Consider the following 9,102-nt stretch of genomic DNA (forward strand, 5'->3'; position numbering starts at 1 on the left):
TGTACATGCATATTGAGGTCGAGATGATCAATTTGAGAATATTTGAGCATCAAAACAACCTCTTCTAGTGAAATATTTGATGTACATCCTAATTTAATTGTTAGAGCCTTGAACTTATATAAACATTTTCCTTTATTAAATTCTTTTATTTTAAAAAGTATGCCCAAAGATGTACCCGTTGAAGAGCCAAGTATTGCCCCAGACTTTAATCTTTTTTTTTTTTTTTTTTTTTTTTTTTTTTTTGACGTGTTAATTTTTTTCAGAAATGACAATGATCCCTTCTCATAACCATGATTTCGCTGAACGCCCAAAATCTCATAAAAGGAGACCGATTAAAAGAGGGTACAATCACTTTTTATCCGTCGGATTTTAATTGGAGTGGATGTAAGTCTATGCATTATCTAAGTTCAAAATTCCAAAAGAAAAAAAAAAGTTCCAATTTTGTATAGAATGGTTGAATGTGTTTGTGACCTAATACCGGCAAATAGTCCAAGAATCCCAGTTAGTTTAAAGCAAGGGTTTTGAACATGGAATCATGGTTTGGATTACCGAAGTATTTTACCAATCTGGATCGGCAATCTGGTTGAATGGATTAAAAAATTGGTAAAAAAGAATCTGTGTCATGACATTGGGTGATTATGGAAACGCCCTGATTGCTCCCCTACTAAATCCAATTTAGAGGAAAAGTACACAAAGAGACTAAATGTCTATAAGATTTCAAATTGGGTAGTTGTAAGTGTGTCATTGACTAGATTTAAATTTAAAAAAAAATAAAAAAATTATCAAACTTTGTGAGACTCCCGAAGCCAACCAATTTGACATCTAATGGGAATAGAGAATTGTGACCTCTTTGTAATAAAGACAAATGGTTTCATAATATACAATCCCCAATTTATATTATTTATTCCATATCCAATTCTACATTTTTCAAACATTAATTTAAATGAATAATAAACATCAAGGTGTGCTCAAGTAGGATGGGACTCTCATTTAGTGCTTCTTTGCTTCTTACCTTTTATATATTATATCTATGGGTTGTATTTTATTGGATTTTATATCACCTTTTACATAAGGAGGTGACAATTACTTATAACCATCTGAAGTGAAATCTAATAGCTTGGATGTGTAATAAAGATCTAGAAAATTTAGGTTAAATTTGAATTTGGTCAAGGAATAAATGCAACCATCCAATTTAGTTACTTTATTTGTTTTTTACAGCTAATTTTATCTTTTATAACAATTTTTTTATTATTCACCATTGACCTACAAAAATGATATTATCATTCACCATTGACTTACGAAGATGCATAGTCTCTCTCCAAAAAGGATACGTGCTCTCCTACAACCTTTATATAATTAGAGTCCCTTCTTTTTAGTTTCGGTAGTCTCTCTCCAAAAAGAAACGTGCTCTCCTACAACCTATATAGAATTGGAGTCCATTTGCATGATGCTTCTCAATGAGTGCAATCCTAAACTTGCAGGCTATTTTTTGTTTCTGGACAAAAGATAATAATCAAAACACAACAACAATGCTTAAAAGATAGCAGTATAATGGTCAGTAGCATTATTATATATGTGTTGTTATAACATGTTTTAAAATAGAAGAGCATAACTCAAATTATAAAATTGCTAAATTTTAGTTTGTAATTTTGATGTACAAATGAAGCAAATGTGAAGTGGGTCCAATTCAAAACCCATACAAAAGGTTCCTACTAATACTGCAAATGGGTTACTTAAAATTACTTCAAGGTTGCACTTATAAAGATTGCTACTGATACTGCCACCAAAAATACATCGAAATACATCTTTTGGCACACCTGGGAAGCATGCATTACTTAAATTAAGGTTGATTCCTCATACAAACCACACCCTAATAAAAAGTTTTTAGATGTCTTTTATTGTACATACATGGTACTAGTATGCATCGCTCATACTACTTGCAAAAAATTATGCATTATATAACATATTATCAGCAACCAACATTTCAAAAAGCTGTACAAAGGTTTGTAGCCTTCATGTTCGAAGAGCATTCTTGCTCTATTGGGCCGCAAAGCCGGCTTCTCTTTGGTTCTGATATTCGAATGTGAGAAATGGCGGATGCTCAAGCATAGACAATAATGCATCCTCCTTCCTCTTCTTCAGAGTCATTGTGATGAAAATTATCCAAAAAACATGGTGGCCTAGAATCATCAACAGAATTGCTTGATTCGGTGTCTCTCTTGATAGCTCTTTTGGAGAGAGAATGGGAATAAGGGGGAGGGGGGAGCGTAGGTCATTTTGGGATTTTAGTTTTTGGCCGAACTGAGATTGGTCTAAGTGTGCGCTCGCTCTGTATAGAACAAAATCCATGGGTGCTCTGCAGAAAATCCATCAGGAAACATCAATGCAGCTACAAGAAAGAGAGAAACATTCCATCTGGCACACAACGGTAGCTGTGTTGGACAAAAGCAAAATAAATAGGAGCATATAAAAGCCACTTAGGAAGTAATACAAGATTTTAACTCATTCCAAATTCCAACCTCATGCATCTTGTGAAGATAAAGTTGGACATTTCCACCCAGATTGACTATTGACCAAGTTTAGACAGTGAGCCTTTCAAGTATTCAATTTAAGTGCTTGTAACAAGTAATAGAACACACAGCAGATCAGGTGAAGGAACTGACAAACGGATAGCGTCTAACGGCTTGCAGAGAAGGCAGGCGCAGCTGATTCTTAACCAGCTCACACAAACATGTATCTCTTTCCTATCACTGCCTATTATAAAAATATTTTTCTTCAAACATAGCCTAAGATCTTTTCCCCTCTCTAGTCATTTCACTAAATCTTATTGCCATTCTTTAAATCTTAATCTTCAGTCTGACTCACTAGAGGCTAAATATTGGTCTAAATATTACTAACAGTGCACCCTGCAACCAATCTTAAAACAGGTGAACATCACCAAGTGAAGGTACACATTATTAAGTAAAAATTGGGCATAGCATCACTCAAAGGGTGCACTCGCACATGACTCTGGCCACTTCAAACATATTGTCGAACTCCGAGAATAGAGGCTTTATGAAACCTTAAGCTGAATATGGAATCTACTCTCAAAAGTCAAATACTGTGAAACATAGATCGAACTCCATCTTTAATCACTTTACAACTTGCTTCAACTGGTGTGGCCTTCCATATAAAACATAAATCCAACTGCAAATGAAACAAGGGGTAATCACCACATTCTCCTGCAGAGACACAGATGTTGAAGCCCTGCAATCAGTGAGTAGAATTTTAGTGGTAATACTCGAAAAGGAGGACAGATAGCATCAAGTGAGAGACGGCAATGATATGCTGAGTGATAATTCCAGCAACATTGGAGATACGCATGAAAAACCTACTGCTACGATGCCTGTTGACCCCAAACAGTTATGAGACTTAAGTTTTGAAAAAATGAAAACCTGACACTGAAATCCAAAATCCAATCTCTCTCAAAATAAACAACAAATTGAAACTCCAACAGAGTACAAAATTGCCCAAGACAACAGTCACCAGAATCTTCAAGTGATGATATATCAGAAGTGGGTCCATCACATCATCCTCCAAAGAGAAGGATTGCTAAACCTAAGAAAATGGTATAAGATGACCCTCTTTTACCCAGTATAAGATGGACCCAGAAATAGCTAGATGAGTGGAGAAAACTTCACCTAGGCAATAGAAAGTTCAAGTTACATAAAACAAAAAGGAAGCCCACCCAAACCGCATGACCCATTGGAATCCAACGATGTACATTCCTTTACGGTACATTCCAGATCAAAAGTGAATATAAGAAAACAGATCAGCCTAACAGCCAGCCTCATTCATTCAGTTTCAGCCAAACCAATGAGTGAGTTCTATGCGAACTGATTATCTAATGGAGATCCGGAAGTCACCATGGAACTCCAGTCTTTGACAAGTACGCTTTCACATCTTAAGAATCACAAAACATAGTTTCTTCAAAAAAATTTATTTGAATATATATACTGTCATGCTGTTTACACAAGGTTCAAGACTTTTATTTCAACTTTTTTTCAAATATCAAAGTTGGCATCACTTAACAATACCCCTTGCAACCAAGTGGATCTGTGAGCTCTTGAAAGTGGATGGTGTAGAAAATGTGTTACATAATGCAGTATTTGTTGCTAGACGTAGGAGCGATGCGTACTAGTCCCGGTACATACAATAGAAGGCTTCGAAAACCATTTTATTGGGGCATGGTTTGTGTAAGGAGTCAACCTTAAGCTAAGTAAGGCATGCCTCCAAAGTGTGCCAAAAGATGTATTTCTAGTGTGCGAAACTCTTGTGATGAACTAAAAATGTTTGTGCCGAATGAAAAAAATCTAAAGCTCTAAGAATAGTGTAAATCAATTAGATTATAAATATTTGGAGATCTTGAAAATGAACCGTTCTAATAATGTGTTACAAGATGCGCTATTTTTAGGACCTGAAGTCAATTTCTTATTTCTATGCATCTCAAGGTCGAGGATTTTGCAGTATCAGTAGCTATCTTTTTTGGTGGGTTTTGAATTTCACCCACTTTGCTACTGCTACTTTCATATACCCACAATCACATCTTGGGGCATCTACATGCCAAACCAGATCTCCCACAATATATCGTAACTCATGAATTAGGCAAAAGTCGTACAAAAACTTCCTATTAGGAAACATACAGCTGGCATAACATAAACAATGCTGTCATGATTTCAAAATTGGATATCACATGTAACTTTGGAAAACAACACATTTAGGAAAATGAAAAAAATAATCAAGGACCATTACTACTAGTAATTCGGACAGCCAAGCCAAAGTCAGCGAGCTTCATCTTCCCCGACATTGTAAGAAAAATGTTCTCGGGCTTTATGTCATGGTGCACAATCCCCATCTAATGACAATATTTTATAACCAAAACCAATTATGTTATCAAAACTGCCGCCCTTTGTTCAAAGTAGTACCCCTTCATCAACATTTCATCGAGCAAGAGACCACCTGAGTATAAATAACTAAATAACGAGATGGAAAGAATCTGCCTCTTCATACACTGCTCTCAAAGTAACGACACTTGGGTGACCAGAAAGATGCTGCATTATCTCTTCTTCTCTGAGTATGTTTCTAGTCCTTATATGAGGCTACGTATATTTTAATCGATGCTTGATAAAGATATTGATATGGAAAAGTGCAAATCGTAACAAACGCTCATTAAGCTCTCTTAATAGACCTTGGATTAAAGATATATATGCTCGACAAGCTTGGCTTTTGAAGATATATTTTGGATAATAAACATGTTTCTTAGTCCTCATATAAGACTAAGTATGTTCTAATGAAGGACTGATAGACTGAAGATGTCAAATATAAAGCAAAATCGGCCATGTACGCTGGGTAATTGGCTTAACTAACGGTCGATAAAATACGAGCATGGTCCTTGATAACACTTGCTCATATATGCTCCATCATATGAAAATATGAAAGATATGATGTGCCTAAGATTCATCATACAGAGCCCCCAATATTCCTTCAGAGCCTTGACTCGTTAGTCAACCCCTATATGTCCTGACTTATGATTGATAAGAGATATGATACCAATAATTCGTCAATTAAGCATGTTCAAGTCATCTCATTGTGAGATAAGTTCTAGGATATATATACTTTTAAGGCCCTGATATGCCTATCCATTTGATATGTGGAGGAACCTGATGCGGTTTGATGTACATATTTTTCTAAACCCATCATCAATTATACATGTTCATCATGACTGTAAGTCTATATGATGAGAGATCATGTAGATGTTTCAATTTGAGATGAAACTCTGGGATGCATATACTCCCATGGCATATGTATGCGTCTCCACTAGATATTGTGGAAGTTTTGGGTAATATGTGACGTGACTCATTTAATTTGTCGTTAGTTGAGAATTTGGGGTTTGAATAGTCGGAGAGTAAGGAAACCTTGCCATATGTTGATATCTTGAGGTAAATCTTTGAAATTAAACATGTAGGCCTAATATGCCTTAAAGTCTAGGAATGATATAACTTGGGCAATATTTGGACTTAGCTTAACCTATATCCATATCCACTGTAAGTTAAGATATGCCTTAATCGACACCCCAAAATTGAGGGCTTTAGGGATTAAGCCGAAACCTTATGGGACCCATGTTGAGGCATTATAGCCCTCATCTTGAAGTTTCATAGCAATCGTAGGTGAATTGACTCATCATTCGCATACCTCGGCAGTTGGAGCCTTAAATACTTTATACCTCGTGCAGTCACCAAAATTAAGATTTCTCTCTCGAGAAGAGGAATTTTCTCATGGGACCAGGGCCATTGGATTATTGACTCAATTTTTTATCACCCTTAAAGGGCGTAGCGTTGATTGCTTTATACATTGGAAGTGGTTGCATCTACAATTTCATGTCATTGCTTATGCGATTTCCAACAAAAATGTAGTGATTTGAATGAACCGTATCTCTCTCATTTGTGATCCATTTTGAAAAAGACTAGAGCCATTGCGTCCGACTTTGAGTCCTCTTTCATCCATCCAAATTGCATGATCAATGGATTTACCATTAGGAAGAGACTGAGAGTCTACGAAGATGTGTCAGATTGCGATTGCAGAAGCTCAACGTACGAGTGATAGACGTACCAGGATCCTTGATTTTTCTCAAGAGATAAACTTAATAATTAAGAGATATGTGAATTCAAATTAAAAGATGAGCATTGTTCCAAGTGGATAGTCATCACCGAAAGATACCTGTGAGAACAGATTAATCCATCTTAATCCATAAAATCATCAAAAATAAAATCGTGTTATTGTCATCGACGCATATGGATAAGCGCGAATATGAAAATTAGCGTGAAGATAAAGATGAGAAGATGCAGATGGACGCAGAGATGAAAATCAAGATAAGTATCAAATGAAGATGAAGGATGCAGATTAAAAGATCACAACTTCGTGATTATCGATTGAACATTAATTTTTATTAGCTCGTGAATGCTATAAAGACCCATCTCTCGATCAGAGAGGGGTTCACATTTTCTTCTTTGCTACATACATTAGTTAAGACACTCGGTTCCTGGCTTTAGTAAGAGTGAAACTAAGAGAAATTGAGTGAGAAACACAGAGCGAGAAAGAAAGATAATTTCGATAGAGGACTACTCTCTGAGCATGATTGATACATAGTGAGAGAGAGAGAGAGAGAGAGAGGTTTGTTTTTTCCTGCGATCCACTTGAAGCCCGCTCTCGAAGGATGATCAAACCTGAGGATTAGTATCCCTATGCTTAAAACAGGTACACGAGCTGTATGCCCTTTAGTATTATTTTCCTCTTTTGATGAGTCTGTCTATCTTTTTTCCTAGAAACAAATGTATAGGTTTGAAGGCCTGAATCAAGGGTCTTCGACCTATTTTCTTTTCTTTGGCTGATGTAAATTATAACAAATGATTAAACCTCCTGAATTGTTTTATTCCCAACATATAATATAAACCATGTGTTTTTGTAACATGGAACTGCCAGGGCGAGTTTGGCCCCAAATGTGATGTCCTCTGGTTAATGGTTTGGAGTCTAGTGTTTGTTTAAGCATTTCAATTATTTTTAAAAAATGTCGCATTTTCAGAGCATCCAAATCTCTGGTAACTCCACTGGGGAACAGTTCATCCTTCATCTTTGGTTGGGTATAGGAAATAAAGCTTCTCTAAGATACGTCCAGTGTTACAGTCACTCTCTCATTCACTCTCACGTTTTCTTCTATGTACCTTGATGAACGAACCCCTACGTTTAAACACAGGTCGTCAAATTTAACTTCATCGATGGCTGCTCTCACAACATCCTTTCTAGTGGGAATAGTGGATGTCCCCTTCACAGCTTTTAGGCTGACAGGCAGGCTAGTGTTCCTTTATCAGCACAATGGTTGGACCAAGAGCAGAGAGGAAAAAGGATGCATCGCGATAGTGTAGGCAGATGGCGAAGGGCACGGTGGGGCTCGAATCCTGGCCTAAAGCCGATCTCATCTTGGGTGTTAAGTTGCTGAGAGTAGTCTTCAACTATCCAATTCAGGTCGATAGGCTGCGAATAGAAGATGTCACATTGGTAGGCATAAAGCGAAGCCATTTTACAAGGTTCTTGCTGAACGCAGTAGAACCTCTACACAACATAATGCAAGACTTTCGCCCTTGATCATAAGGATACAGCACACGTTAGCACCTGGCCATAGGCCGCGATTAGCGGTCTTTGTGACACTAGCTTGCCTGGCTCGTGATATGCTGCACATAGGCCAATGGTTAGAGGTCTTTATGACACTAGCTTGCCTGGCTTGCTATATGCTACCCATAGGCCGGCGGTTATACATCTTCGTGGCACTAGCTTCCTTGGCCCGCAATCTGCTGCCCATAGGCCGGCGACCAAAGTTCTTTCTAACACTAGCCTGCCTGGCTCACAATATGCTGCCCATAAGCCGACAGTAAGAGGTCTTCGTGACACTAGCTTGCCTGGCCCATAATATGTTGCTCATAGGTCGGCGGCTAAAGGTCTTCGTGACACTGGCCTGTCATGCTCACAATATGCCTACTCATATGCCGGCAGTTAAGCATCCTCATGATATTGACCTGCCTAGCTCACGATACACTAATCAACCGGCGGTTAGGAATCTTCTCGATAGCAACCGGTCTGGTTTACCATATGCTAGTCATACGCCGACGGTTAAGCATCCTCACGATATAATTCTGCCTGGCTCACAATACGCCCATCAACTGGCAGTTAGGAATCTTTGCAATACTAACCTATCTGGTTTACCATATGCCACTCATACGTAAGTTGTTAAGCATCCTTGTGATATTAACCTACCTGGCTTGCAATACGCCCATCAACCATAGGTTAGGAATCTTTGCAATACTAACCAATCCGGTTTACCATATGCCTACTCATATGCTGGCAGTTGAGCATCTTCGTGACAATGATTCGCACCCGATGCCAGACATTTACGAACCTCCCTTTGTCCTTAAGGCTGAATCTAAGAGGTACATGCGAGCTCAGAAGGCACATATGAGGATAGTCCTTAAGTACACATGCGAGGTTCTTGACCAGTATGCTCGTGATAGAGCA

At 37.8% G+C, this 9,102-nt stretch overlaps 1 pseudogene; it reads right to left on the minus strand.

Moving 5' to 3' along the window:
* Window positions 1-1,962: 1,962 nt before the first annotated feature.
* Window positions 1,963-8,871, minus strand: LOC148779685 (calcium-dependent protein kinase 12-like; annotated as a pseudogene).
* Window positions 8,872-9,102: the final 231 nt, after the last annotated feature.

This window comes from Amborella trichopoda, chromosome 11 (assembly GCF_054954075.1).
Source record: "Amborella trichopoda isolate Santa Cruz 75 chromosome 11, AtrichopodaSantaCruz75HAP2 v2.0, whole genome shotgun sequence".
In the NCBI taxonomy this organism is placed as follows: domain Eukaryota; kingdom Viridiplantae; phylum Streptophyta; class Magnoliopsida; order Amborellales; family Amborellaceae; genus Amborella; species Amborella trichopoda.